The following is a 14,161-nucleotide window of genomic DNA, read 5'->3' as shown; positions in this document are numbered from 1 at the left end:
CTTCTTACAGAATTTTTAGCAGAGCAGCAGTTGCAGAGTTTCAATATAATCTTTGAATAAATAAAAATATGAGAAGTATAATTTTAGGGGCCTAACTCTTCTCTTTCCCATCAAATCAACCCCACTATAGTTGCTATTAGCTGGGGGTTTTCATTTCAACCATGGAAAAGAGAAGAGACCCCTGCCTCCCTACCCACTACAGTTCTCAGCAGTATTGGGCCATATGTAAAGGCTAGGAAGAATTTTTTAAAATGGATGGCATTGTTGCAATCCTAAGTACAAGTTGCAAACCTAAGTACAAACAAGCAGATGCCAAGAACTGGGGTTTGAAATTTTGGCAGAGTGACTGGGTCACAGGCTGAAGCTCCCAATCAGGCCAAAACGACAAGTATTATATTTTCAGGAAAGAAATACAAGCCCTTTCCAGTTATACAGGGACTTGGCACTGAGGCAGTCCCTGGTCTGTTGTGAAAGGAAGCGCTTATAGACTATTCAAGGAAAAGAAGACACGTGATTTCAGAAAAGGGGAAAGAATTTGATACACTAAAAGAGTGACCTTTCCAGAAATCCTGAACAGTTAATAGGAAACTAGATGCAGTAACATTGTAACTGAAACTTAAATACTCAGTCAACCATCTCTCACTGATAAGAACCAAGAATTTGTAAAATAAGCTGCTACAACGCCATCTTGTCCGTCAACTGAAAAATATACTGTTTTACCAACAATGTTTACCTCAGCCTTTCTAATTTTTTACTACCCATACCATCCCTGCCTATTAAATAAAATGGTTATTATTGTTCACTGTACACCGTCTCCATTACTATTTCAAGGGATCTAAAAGGAGGGCACCTGTTTTCTCCTGACAAGTTCCTGGGCTGGGCAAAAGCCAAATTAGATTCTGTCACAGGGTGGGACCTTCAGATTAATAAAACTGTAAAGTACTGGGTTCACACATGGAGACTCGGACTACGACATGCTAACTAGATGTGTTTATTGTACTTCACAAGAGAACACACATGGCCTGGCAAGGGCCAACTATATACACTCCACCCAGGCACACCCACAGTTCCATTAGAGGGTTTGAATTTCCCTCCAAGGTCCTATTGGAGGGCTCATGGTGGACTAGGATCCTTGGTTCCTATTGTGTTTGGAACCAAGCTAAGGACTGAGGCCACAGACCCCTGGTGGTTGTCCGCAGACATAATACCCGCGGACATAATAGGAGGTCCGCGGACATAATAGGAGGTGAGCCCGCTTGCGGGGTAGGCCGGGGTAGAAATACCTGAATAAATAAAATAAAAAATAAACTATATACACCTGTTAAGGCTTGTTATTGAACGTGTTCGCCCATGATTTTGAAAGAATTAGTCTTGCAAAAAAATGTTCTACCTTTTGGGGTAAGATGTTACACAATTTTTTAATGTTGAATTCTGTTACATACCATTAGATGTATAACTAATGATAGTAATATGATTTATTCATAGAAACTGAGGAATAATAATGAACAATGAATTAATCATGGAATGAAATTTGAAACGAAGAGATACAACTGCATGTATAATATTTTTAATAACAATAAGCTTTTTGGTACATTGTTCAAATAATGAGATAATTACTACACATTGTATTTTATAAAGGAATTTGATGTTTGGAGGAAGTTCTTACGAAACGAAGGATCTACTCTGGAGAATTTCGTCAACATCTGGAATTGAACATCTGGGATTGAAATATTATAGACATTGTATACTGTAATAACATTCTTTGCATTTTCGTATTGCTGTAAGAACATAAGTACACTTTTGTTAGAAAATAAGCGCACTTGCACGATTGCAGCTTTCTTATTTTTTGGTGATCACAGTAAAGAAGAAGCAGGCGTCAGTCATAACATGTTTCTTCCTTGTACCTTTTGTCCTCTCAACAACATTGTGAGATAAATTGGGCCAAGAAACAACAATTGGCCCCAAATCTCCCAGTGAGCCCTGTGAGGACTTGAATCAAGGCAACCCAGTCCTAGCCCAACCTTACCACTACACCACATTTTATGAGTGCTTAGTTTTCACATAGCACTCTCTTGAGACTATTTGATTTGGGTACAACAGCGCCTAGATTCTGTTCAGCACTACCCAGTTAAAAAATTATTTATCTTTCCATCATATAAGTTAGAAGGCTTCTGGTTTTATATATCTCGTGAATACAAAAAAATGCTACAGGAAGAGGACATGTCCCCCTGGTATATGGAAGAGCTCAGGGGGATGAAGCAAGAACTCAGATGACTTGAGCAAGTCTGGCAGCGTGTTCGCAAAAAAGCTACAAGAGCATCTTGTAGCCCATGAGACTGACCTGGAGGCTCCAGCTAGTCCAGAATGTGGTGGCATGAGTTCTGGTGGGAATGTTATGGACAGCACATATACAACCTGTGCTGTGCCAGCTACACTGGTTACTAGTGGAATACCGAGTCAAGTTCAAGGTATTAGTGTTGATTTTTAAGGCTTTGAGCAATTAAGGACCCACGTACTTTCAGAACCATCTCCTCCAATATGTCCCCAGAAGAATGCTGAGACCAGCTGATAACAACCTACTGGTGATCCCTGGCTTTAGGGAGATCCGTCTGTCCTTGACTATGGCCAGGACCTTTTCAGTCCTGGCCCCGATGTGGTGGAACTCTGCTGAATAACATCAGGGCCTTCCAGGATCTGATGCAATTCCACAGGGCCTGTAAGGCAAAGATGTTCCGCCAGGCTTTTAGTTGAGGGCAGCAATGGGAGGTTAGGACTGGCACCCTCTCTTTCTCTTCTATGGCCCCCATGTAACCTGCCCTGCCCTGCTGCACAGGACAGCAGTGTGGCTGGCAAAAAAGGATTACTATGTCATCTTGAATTGATTTTAATTTATGGTTCTACTGTTGATAATTTTAATCGTATGTCAATTGTATTTTAAATGTTTATAAGGTTAATTACCTAGAGCCTACTTGCAGGGTGAGAGATTCATAAATCCAATAAAATAAATAAATAAGTGTGTTCAGCATCCCTGAAAATATTCACAGAGGAATGGATGCACTGCTAAACATTTTAGCAGATGATAGTTAGCTTGACCTATAACTATAGGGATCATTGGCCTCAATTAGCACATAGTATTTTGTGTCTTCGTCTGTTCATTGTTGTAAGGCCAACAAGGCTCACAGGCTGTACATTCTCTGGCTATGTTTGTGTTGTGAATCAGCCAAAGGCATCCCTTGTTGGAACAGATTCTACAAATGTGCACAAGGCACAGGCAAGACATGAGGCCCTTGGGATGGACCAAGGATATTTCTAATGCCTATCTCACTATTAAAGAGGAAGTTATGCACATAACAAGGACGTTTTGCACTCCAGTGTTTGGCTTCCAACATAATGCAAAGCATCCAGATGATTTCCTCTACAATGCAGGGAAAAGCAACACAGGCTGTGGTCATGGCTTCCAACCAGTCTCTCTGTACAAACAATGAAGGGTGCTGTTCACATCCTTCTGTAACGGTGTTACTGCCCTTTTGCTATTGTGGATTGTGTACAATTACATAATTTTTAGGGGGGAAACTGCATTTAATCATGACTTTCATATTTGACTTCAAGTTCACAGTTTTCCATTAGCTGTCTTTTCTATTTTATATATTTGAATTCTGAATCTGAAGCAGATGAGATGGTAATGGATCAGAAATTTAATGTTTCCTGTGACCAAATGTAATACATTCACTTCTTTCAAATTTTAAGAATTTAATTTAATTCTTTTTCACTTCAAAAGTTGAGTTAATGGGCCTTGGATTTCTTGTAGATTAGAGGGTTATAAACTGCTACACAAAGAAATGAATGAATTTGGAATTTCAAGCATACTTCAAATAGAAAACTTTGGGTAATGAATGGAAATCATTACCAACACTCAATCCATCCCAACTCCCAATACCATTCACTGAGCCCCCGCTACAGCTATTTGGCCCACCAAAGCCTTCTGACAAAAGGTAGGGGAAATGCCCCTTTGTCTTCCTGGGATTGTTTTTATTTGTTTATAATTCACTACACTTGATAGCATAAGTAAGAGAGAAATTGAAGTGTTTCCATTGTTACAAGCTTCGACTGACCATAGTGGATTTCCAACATGAATGGTAATGTAAATGATTCTGCACCCAATGGGCCTTAAATGCCCAGCACTGGACCTTATGTGTCAGATAGTTGCTCTGGTGAAGTGCCTATCTGGGTTTGGAGAAGGTATACCTTCCCACCAAGCTGAATGGAAGGAAATTATGGGTGTCAGTGAGAAACGAACATGCAGTGTAAAATTGTGAAAGGGACTAACAGAGAAGCACTTAGACTTGAGAGTGAAGTACCCTGTGGTTGCACAGATGATCAGCTCTGATATGGGACAGTAGAACTACTGCCCCACAGGTGTGCCTGTCTGCCTCCACCTTTACTCTACTTGCTTATTTATAAATAAAGCAAATACTACAAAGTGCCGTAAATCTTCAGTTCTCTCTTCTGTAAAGGGAGCCCACCCAGGGAGATGCTGACCCTGGAAATTCTCACTGCTTGGGGAAGTGGGGTGCATGTAACAATATGTCTTCTGTTTTAGGATGATGGATTACATCAATAAAACCCTTGCTGTGTGTTTATAAAATTAAAACCAGCATTGAAATCAACTGTTTTCAGGATATTTATGAATGTACCATTTGGGACAATGCAGGACAATTGATATTTTCCTATTTATGACAGGTAACTTTAATCCAGGGGTAGGTACTGAGGTGGCTCAGAGGTTAAGATGCTGAGCTGCAGACCAGAGGTCTGTAGTTTGGCAGTTGAAGACCCTAGTGCCACATGACAGAGTGAGCTCTCGTCTCTGGCCCCAATTCCTGCGAACCTAGCAGTTCGAAAGCAAGAAATAGCAAATAGGCACCGCTTTGGCGATAATTTAACAGCGTGCCGTGTGCCTTGGTGTTTAGTCAAGCCAGCCACATGACCATGGAAACATCTTCGGACAACACTGGCTGTTTGGCTTGGAAATGGAGATGAGCACCACCCCCTAGAGTCAGATTCAACTAGCTTTTGAGCAAGGGAAACCTTTACCTTAACTTTAATCTAGTTTAGTCCTTCACATTAACAGTGATGTCTTTCCCACTAGAAGTTCAAACAAGTACCTTGAAAGATAATTGCTGGGAAGCAGTAAAAAATAATTTAAATAAATCAATAAACCATTCTAATGCAATGTAGACCAGGGATGTGAAACTCATTTGTTACAAGGGCCAGATCAGACATAAATGGGACTTTGTGGAGCCAGGTCATGTGTGTCATAAAATGTAATGCCAGGTAGCGAAGATATAAACTTTATAAAGGATACAGAAAACACAATTAAAGATATTTTAGTTAAAATACAAACATGCATTTTTTTAATTTAACAGTCTTTGATAACTGACACCCCGAACCTTCCCCCCCTTAAAAGATGCCTGCCTAAAATGGAAAAGTGGGGGAATAGTGGGATTTGGCAATGCAATTTTAAAAATAAAACATCAAGAAAAAGCACAAGGATCACAGCAGAAACTAAAAATATAAACTAAAAATATAAAATGCTCTGAGCCTAGGAAAACATGAAATGGGTGGGCATTGCAAGCTTCTCCCTTCCCCTCCTCATCTACTCAGAGTGGCAGTGGCTCTCCCTTTGGTTGTGGGTTCCCATGTTAGAGTACTCACTCAGGTAGCCATTCTCAGGTCCATTCAGCAGAGACAAACTGGCTCAAAACATCAACCCTGTATTTGCAAGGAGACAACTCCAGCAAGCAACAGCTTCAGCTGGCATACAAACACTGGAAAGTGAAATTTCTTGAGGCCCACTCAGTGAAATACATTGCAGCAGACAAAGTTGCAAAGAATATGTGGAATGGGTTTTTCATTAAGGTCTCTGTGACCAGATAGACAACTCTGGGACTGGAATGACAGCCACCAGAAAGAAATGACAGTCCCTGAGAATAGCAGAAATATTCTGGGATTGGAATGAGGGCCCCCAGAGTGGAATTCCATTCCCAGAACACTGCTGCTACTCCCAGGGACAGTCATTCCACTCTGTGCTCTATCATTCCAGTCCCAGAACACAGATTCTATTGCTAGAAACAGTACCAGAGTAGTCTATCTGGGTGCAGAGACCTTAATGGAAACATCCATTCTGCATTTTCGGTGCAACTTTGCAAGCTCAGAAGAGCTTTCTGTTGAGGCAGGGAACGACAAGATCCGAGGGAGCTGGGAATTTCAGCAGCCTCAAGCCTCAAAGAGTGAGGACAGGAGGGGGAAAGAAAAGAGCCCAAGGCCAAATTAAAGCCATGGGCAGGCCAGTTTCAGTCCACGGGCCTTAAGTTTGACACACCTGATGTAGACGGCATGTGAGTTCTATTCCCAAAGAACTCTTGAACAAGGTAGTCTTCACCTCCAAGAGATTTTGATTAGTTCATTTCCAGTTTTGCTCCAAACTTCTGATTTTCCATTCATACCACATCACAAGAATTTTTCTATCAATCAAGGAATGAACAATAGGGCAAAATGACCTGGCAAAGAATTTTATCTGGGCCACTAATTCTGATCTTTGTCTGCAAAGAATGGGGTGGGGGGAATAATTTTTCAAAGAGTTCTATAGTGGTTCATAATATTTTGGTGCATTCACATTCTCACAAAGAATTAATAATTCATAAACAGCTTGTCCGATCCCCCCACAGCTGTCAATCGAATACACGTTTGTAGCAAAGTACTATTTTATTGAAGCCATGATGAAGCAGGAACAAGTTCACTGTTTGGAATAACTACAACGGTCGGGGCAAAGAATAATAAATCAGATTCATACTGTCAATAACCAATGGACATGGTTCCCGCTCGCGCGGGTGGACTCTCATATTCGCGCCCATAGCCTGAGAATCAACGGTTCCTAAAAGATAAACAATTAAGCTCTTCTCACACTCTAATTCATTATAGACTAAGCGAAGCCTACTCTTCCCCCCACCTGTGACCTTGCTGATTACCATAGTTCAAAGCAGCACTAGCGTTCATAGAAAGGAATGCATGAGACAAGCAAACGTGCGATTCATTATGCCAGCAAGCATGCGCAGTTGGGTATCACTAAGGAACATGGGGGGGGGGAACCCTAAACAGGGAAGGTTGTACACCACACTGAGTTCTTTGGCAGCTTGCTGACACAGCTATTATAAGCAGTGGATATTTGTATTACTCATTATTTGGGAGCTTCATCAGCATCACTAATATTTTGCATGGCTGAGTTTTCTTTGGATTGCAGCCAAAGAAAAAGATGCAAGGCTGTCTGTGTCCCAAAAAAGAGAAGATACTCATGCATCCCAGACAAAGAAGGATACCCATGCTCAGCCTTCCTGTCCTAGCAGTGAGGAGAAGCAACTGCAACAATGCTAACAAGCTCTTGCCAAGCTGGGAAGAGCATTGTGACATTCACTCACTTGCCCAAACCCAATTACTACTACAACTGCATCAGGGAAGTAGCTATTGACACTGAAATAAGCACTAAGATTGTCAATAGCCCGGAAGAGAAAAAAAAAGTCTCATCCCTTTAATAGAATCTTAATATCTATATTATTTGCAAGGTGGTGTTATTTATCTATTTACTTACTTACAAAATCTATATCCCAACATTTTGCCCTTACAAGGGCCACCAACAATCCAAACATACATGATAAAATTACATTATAAAACCATTAAGATCCATCCCTTCCCGAATATACATCATTAAAATATTTAAAGGAGTTAAAAAGCACTTAAAAATACAAAACACAAAAGCAAGTGTTAGGAAAGGGAATAAAATGAAACAAACAAAAAAAAATCTTCACCTGCTGTGGAAGATGGCAATGGAAGAGGACAGACAAATCTCTATGGGAGAGAGTTCCAGAGCTCTGGTGCCATGACTGAGAAGGCCTTCTCCTGGGTTGCCACCTGCCTAATTTCAGAAGGTGGTGATAGTATTCAAATAGTATTAGGCAGCCCTTCACGTATGTTGGTCTCAAACCATGTAGGTCTTTTTATTCTGTGACATAAAAAGTTTCAACTGCCCATTTCCACACATGAAACCTTTGTTAAAGGGACAGGCCATTTTTCTCTGGGCCTTCTGGCAAACCTAAAGTAAGCAGTGAAGTGTTTGACCTTTCAGTTAAATACATTTTGGTTCATAAAGCCATTTACATGCAGCATGCTCACACATACAAGCATGTCTTTGAACTAAGGGAAATTTCTTTTTGACATAATTGAATAAATATGTAGGGGGTAAAAATAAAATAAATCTGACTAGGTTAACTGAGGCAAGACTTGAGCTATCAGGCTGCAGCCCAGAGAGACTTATTCTGTGATAACTCTAGTCATCGCAGAAGTATAAGCTACACTTGTTCCTCACCATTGCTAAATGGCAACTGAGGGGAAGGACAGCCAGTAAAGGAGACCGAAGAGCCTGATTCTCTCCATTAAAGCCCTCTGGTCTCGTAGAGGAGTATTACAAAAAAGGTTAAGAATTTATCAGAAAAAAATGAGATAGAAAGGAAACCCAACAAGATTATATTGGCCAATAAAATCAGACAAGGTAATAGGATTACTGGAATAAAGGAAGAACATAAAATGAAAAGCTACACAGTAGCTTATAACAGTAACGAAACCAAGCATTTCCTTGAAATATACAATGGAACAAATGACCAGATTTGGAATTCACTCTGGATACAAATGGAATAAAAAGACCAAGATAATCTTATTAGATGTAACTAACGAACAAAAGAAATACAGACATTAACAGGATGTAGTGTTACTTTAAAAACCAATAAAATACTTGGGTATTTATGTAACAGGACAAAGTAAGAATTTATACGAAGACAATTATCAAAAAGTTTGGGCAAGTATCACTGAAGATCTGCAATGAAGCGAAAAATTGAAAATTTTGTGGTTAGGTAAAATTTTTGCTATTAAAATGAATATATTACCAAAATTGACCAAAATTGTTCCAAATGCTACCAATTGATACAGATGAAAAGGTTTTTTAAAATGGCAGAAAATGATTAACAATTTTATATGGAATGGAAAGAAACCAAGAATAAGATTCAAAATGTTACAGGATGAAAAAAAGGCCTCACAGTACCAAATATTGAATTACTAGGAATAAAGCCTATTGTGGGAAATAAATACAATGAGCTCTAGAAAGAGGCTCTAAGCAGGTGCCCTAGCCTTGGGCACTCAGCGTCAATTTCCTGTGGTGACCTCAGCAGGGTATAATGACACAGAGCTTACCATTTTCCCCAGAGGAACTGATCTCTGCCATCTGAAGAGCAGTTGTAATTCTGACTGATCTCCAGCCCTCCCCTGGAGATTGGCAACAATGGTTTCCCAGGAAGATATGGCTGGTTTGGAGGGTAGAGTCTATGGCATTGTATTTGTCTAAGGATCTACACCTCCTCAAAACCCACCCTCCCCAGGCTCCACCCCTCAAATCTCCAGAAAATTCCCATCCTGAAGGTGACAACCCTATCTCCTTCCCAGCCAACCATCAGCCTACCTTTATCTGCCCCTCTGACTTCAGGTTTCCATCTCTCCCCCCGCCCAAAGCCTTTACCTAGGAAAAGTACAGTCTTTCTCTGCAGTGGGGACCAAAGCAACTCAATTCATTCTCTTCTCCCCCTTTTGATCTGCAAAACAACCCTATGAGGTAAGTTAGGTTGAAAGTCTGTGAGTAGTCTAAAATCACCCAATCAGCTTCCACAGGAAGAACCTGGGTCTGGCAGACCCTGCTCTGAATCACTAACTGCTATGTCACACTGGTTGTCATGGGAGGGACACCTCAGCAGGGTATAATGAGACAGCGTCCACCATTTTCTCCAGGGGAACTGATCTCTGCCATCTGGCAGGGGCTGACGTGGGCGGGACTACACAAAGCAGCCAGCCAACCCAGCCAGCATCTTCTGACTGACAGTTCTTGCACCCAAACACTGTAGGTGTGCATTGGAACGTTGGACCCCACTATGGCTTTATATAAGGGGAGAGATTGCAATTTAGTCTGGCAACATTCCATGCGCTCCCATTGGCTGTAAAATGCCCTCCCTCAGCCATTGGCCCATCAGCCACCACTCAAGAGTACTCGCGTGCCGTTGGCCGGGTGCTGGGTTTGCTACTCTTCTTTGCCCACTCCTTCAGCCCCTGGGCCCTCTCAGAATTTTTGGTAGACGGCTTTCTCTCTTGACGAAGACAGTTGCCTCCTGTCTGAGACTAACCTTTTCCCTCAGTAGCTGTTGGTAGGTGTAACGAAATGGCAGTTATCTGTATCTGTGAGATGGCTGCCGTCTGTGTGTTTAAAATGTTCCCCCAGAAGGCTTAATTGAGCTGTAGTTCCAGAGAGGGGCCTTCCTCATCTGCTGGCCTACACTTCCAAGCTGCACCAAAAAGTGCGGGAGAAGAGGGACCTTGGGGCGGGGCAGCATCCACATACTCCTGCTAGGCCACAAGCCAGAGACATGGGGGGACCCTGGGAGGCAGCAGAGATTCAGCCACTCCACAGTCAGCTGGACTGGGGAATGAATGAAAGTTCCCCTGCTCTCTTGGGCGAGAGAGAGAGAGAGAGGCTGAAGCACAGAGCCAGTCCAAGGAGAGGTCCTATCCTGAGCCCACAAACTCCGGAGCTAGAGTGTTGTGTGCAGGGAAAGATGATTGCGTTTAATCCCTGTTGATTTATGCCCTTACTCCTACAGTTGTGCCTTATTTATTTAGTGTATGTGTGCTCCATAATTGTGTAAATAGTTAAATAAATTCTTTAATTTGGGCTAATACTCTGTGTTGTCCTCTGACCACATAGTCTTCCCTGTTCTGCACAATACCAAAGAGAGGGGGTTCCCATTGCAAAGAAAGACTACTTTTCCTCCTGGAAAGCCATTGTTGCCTTTCTCCAGGTGAGGGCTGGAGATCACTCAGAAGTACAACTGATGTCCGGATGGCGGAGATCAATTGCCCTGGAGAAAATGGTGGACTCTGTGGCAGTCAGAGCTTCAGAGCACAGAAAATGGTGGACTCTGGCAGTCAGGGCTTCAGAGCATGGGAGAGGCTGCAGGTATGTGTGTGTGGGGAAATGGAAAGTTGACGAGAGAGGGGAAAATAAAGGTCAGTTGATGATTGGCTGGGAAGAAGATAGGATTGCCAACTCCAGGTGGGAAATTCCTGGAGATTTGAGGGATGGAACCTGGAGAGGGTGAGGTTTGAGGAGGGGTGGAACCTCAGGCTGGTACAATGTCATAGACTCGACCCTCCCAACCAGCCATTCCCTTCTGGGGAACCACTGTTCCCAATCTCAGGAGAAGGGTGGAAATCACTCAGAATTACAACTGATCTCCAGAAGGGAGGGGGAGGAGATGCAAGGCTGAAATCAGAGGGGCAGATAATGGCAGGTTGATGCTTGGCTGGGAAGGAGATAGAGTTGCCAACTTCGGGTTGGGAAATTCATGGAGATTTGAGGGGTGGAGCCTGGAGAGGGTGAAGTTTGAGGTGGAGTGGGGCCTCAGACAGGTACAATGCCATAGACTCCACCCTCCAGACCAGCCATTTCCTCCTGGGTGACAATTGTTGCCAATCTCCAGGTGAGGGCTGGAGATCACTCAAAATTACAACTGCTCTTCAGGTAGCAGAGATCAGTTCCTCTGCAGAAAATGGTGGGCTCTGTGTCATTATAACCTGCTGAGGTTGCCACAGCACATTGATGTTTGAGTGCCCAAGGCCTTGGCTCTCTCTCAGAGCCTGTTTCTAGATTTCGTTATATTGATTTCCACAACGGGCCTTATTCCTAGTTGTAATATGTAACAGAAACAGAGCAAGTGAAAGACTGAATGATTAAATGTATGAAATTTTTTTGAATGGATATTTCTATGAGCCAGTGGGAAAACTTATGGACTAAAAAAATTAAATTTACCAAGTCCCAAATATTAAGGAAGAATTGGTATAAAATGTTTTTAGATGGTACATTACACCCAAAGAAATTGCAAAAACCAGTAAAAGTTATAATAGAAAATGTTGGAAATGTCAGTGTACAGATGCAACATTTTATCACATGTGGTGGACATGTGAGAAAGCAAGACAATACTGGATAAAGATCCATAAAGAGATACAAAAGATACTAAAATTCAAGTTTGCGATGGACCCCCAAAAATCCAACTTAATATTTTACTAAGCAATATTACAAGAACACATAGTGAACTATTTTGTTGTTGTTCAGTCGCACAGTCGAGTCCGACTCTTCGCGACCCCATGGACGAGATCATGCCAGGCCTTCCGGTCTTCTGCCGTCCTCTGAAGTTCACTCAATTTCATGTTCGTTGCATCTATGACACTGTCTAACCATCTCATCCTTTGCCGTCCCTGTCTTCTTTGACCTTCAATCTTTCCCAGCATCAGGGTCTTCTCCAGTGAGTGCTCCTTTCTCATTTGGTGGCCAAAGTATTTGAGCTTCAATTTCATTATCTGGCCTTCCAGGGAACAGTCAGGGTTGATTTCTTTTAGGATTGACTGATTTGATCTTCTTGCAGTCCAAGGGACTCTCAAGATTCTTCTGTAGCACCATAGTTCAAAAGAATCTATTCTTCGGTGCTCGGCCTTCCTTATAGTCCAACTCTCGCAGCCATACATGACTACTGGGAATACCATTGCTTTGACCATGCGGACATTTGTTGGCAGGGTGATGTCTCTACTTTTTATCATGCTGTTTAGGTTCGCCATTGCTTTAAAAAGTGAACTATTTAAAGATGTGGTAACAGCGGCAAGGGTGACATTTGCATCTAAATAGAAGGCAGAAAAATGCCCAGTACTGATGGAATGGAAAAACAAATTAATTGAGTATGCAGCAATGGCAAAACTAACATCTTGTTTACATAATAGATTGAATTCAGTATTTTAAGAAAAATGGAATGTACTTTTTGAATATATAGCTGGAAATTAGAACTAAACTGTTAAAAGTGGAGAATGATTAAGAGAGTCAGACAACACATGTTTGTAATAATGAAATGTTAGATATGAAGCAATGAAGAAAAGATAGAAAAAAGATAACAGGAGTGAAAATTTAGTGTATGTACAAATAAATTTTATACAACCAAGTCAGTTTTGATTGACAACTGTAACAAATAGATCAGTATAGTAACATAGTTATGTAGGAAATAGATACTGTAGATAAAGTAGCTGACTACAAATGATTGTCTGTGTTCATGCCTATGCCTGTGTCTATATTTATGTACAGTTGAAATCACACGCGGCAGAAAAAATGGGGGGGGGGAAGCAAGGCTATTTCCTCCAGAGGAAGCTGACCCACAGTTACGTGGTCACACAGTCCTTGGAAGCTGCTGGCACAGCCTGCCACTGTGTGATCAGACGCAACCGTGGGTGAGTCAAGTTTTGTTTTTTTTTGCCATTTGTTTCCGATGTGCTTAAACAAGGAATCAATGAATTGCATCTCCGCACTGAAGGCTCCCTATGGAGTTTGTGATGATGTGTATACTGAGAAGGTGGGGGGAAACAACGGCACAGAGTCGGGATGGCCTGATCAGACCATCCCAACGCCATGAGAGTGCACTGGAGCAATCAGACACAGGAAAGTCCATCTGTGGCCTGTCACTACCCGTTTACTACCAGATTTTCCCAGGTGTCTTTTAACTCCACTTCTACGGTGGAGCAGAATGGGTTGCTGACAGCTGCAGGGCACTTCCCAGATGTTGTCTCATCAAGCCCTTTAAATCCACCCAGCATTCGCACCTATGTCGGTTCTAATTATGCATATGATTGCAGCCTAAGATGATTATCTATATCATGTGTATAATTGTAGTAATGTATTGTACTTTTTTTTTTTTGTAAAAATAAAAAAAAAATTAAAAAGAAGTTGAGGAATTATGGCATTTAATGTGGAGGTGTGTGTAGCTCTAAAACTTTGTCTACATCATCTAGGCTTTGGCCTGCCTCTGATTTAGCTGAGGCATTTCCAGAAACATTCCCTGTGGGATTTGCAGCTTTCCAGAGTTGCACTCAACCATGTTTTCAGCATTAGTAGAAATCCCAGGAGGGATCAGTCTTTCCCAAAAGCACATGTGAAGAGGAATGTATATCCTTGGATTTCAGCCACTTTCCCTGTAACCAA

Source organism: Gekko japonicus, unplaced genomic scaffold (genome assembly GCF_001447785.1).
Source record: "Gekko japonicus isolate JY-2015 unplaced genomic scaffold, Gekko_japonicus_V1.1 scaffold501, whole genome shotgun sequence".
NCBI classification, from domain to species: Eukaryota; Metazoa; Chordata; class Lepidosauria; order Squamata; family Gekkonidae; genus Gekko; species Gekko japonicus.
Note: the sequence above shows the minus strand (reverse complement) of the source record.